The sequence below is a fragment of the Mustelus asterias genome, chromosome 19 (genome assembly GCF_964213995.1).
Source record: "Mustelus asterias chromosome 19, sMusAst1.hap1.1, whole genome shotgun sequence".
NCBI lineage: Eukaryota > Metazoa > Chordata > Chondrichthyes > Carcharhiniformes > Triakidae > Mustelus > Mustelus asterias.
The window spans coordinates 24,159,025-24,160,261 of record NC_135819.1 but is presented as its reverse complement, the minus strand read 5'-3'; positions in this window follow the sequence as shown (position 1 = coordinate 24,160,261).

The window sequence follows — 1,237 nt, the reverse complement described above, 5'->3', positions numbered from 1 at the left end:
TGGGTCACTGTCTGTGTGGAGTTTGCATGTTCTCCCCGTGTCTGCATAGGTTTCCTCCGGTGCTCTGGTTTCCTCCCACAGTCCAAAGATCATCATAGAAACCCTACAGCACAGAAAGAGGCCATTTGGCCCATCAAGTCTGCACCGACCACAATCCCACCCAGGCCCTACCCCCATATCCCTACATATTTTACCCACTAATCCCTCTAATCTACGCATCCCAGGACACTAAGGGGCAATTTTAGCATGGCCAATCAACCTAACCCGCACATCTTTGGACTGTGGGAGGAAACCGGAGCACCTGGAGGAAACCCACGCAGACACGAGGAGAATGTGCAAACTCCACACAGACAGTGACCCAAACCGGGAATCGAACCCAGGTCCCTGGAGCTGTGAAGCAGCAGTGCTAACCACTGTGCTACCGTGCCGCCCATAATGCCCATAGATGTGCGGGTTAGGTGGATTGGCCATGCTAAATTGACCCTTGGTTTCAGGGGGATTATCGGGATAAACATGTGGGGTTATGGGGATAGGACTGGGTGGGATTGTGGTCGGTGCAGATGCGATGGGCCAAATGGCATCCTTCTGCACTGTAGGGATTAAATGATTCTAATTAATAAAACCTGCAATTGGAACCATGAAACTATCATCGATAGTTGCAGAGAAACCCACCTGGTTCACTGATGCCTCTTTAGGGAGGGAAATCTGCCACCCTTCTGCAGTCTGGCCTACATGTGGCTGCAGAGCCACAGCAATGTGACACGGGAAAGGCCGAAGCAGCATCTCAGTTCAGGGGTAGCTCGGGATGGGTAATAACTGCTGGGCCATCAGCAACAATTAAGGGTTATGGTGAGCGGGCGGGTAAGTGGAGCTGAGTCCACGAGAAGATCAGCCATGATCTTATTGAATGGCGGCGCAGGCTCAAGGGGTCAGATGACCTACTCCTGCTCCGAGTTCTTATGTTCTTATTAATATCCACATCCCACGAAACTAATAAATAAATTAGTAAGTTTGCAGATGACACCAAGATTGGTGGCATAGTTTACAGTGAAGAAGGTTATCTCGGATTGCAACGGGATCTTGATCAATTGGGCCAGTGGGCTGACGAATGGCAGATGGAGTTTAATTTGGACACTCTTACTCTTATGTGAGGAATAAAAGAATGACCAGGGTGAGGTTAGGGCCGGTCAAGGACAGTGGTGGGAACTTGTGTATGGAATCAGTAGAGATAGGCGAG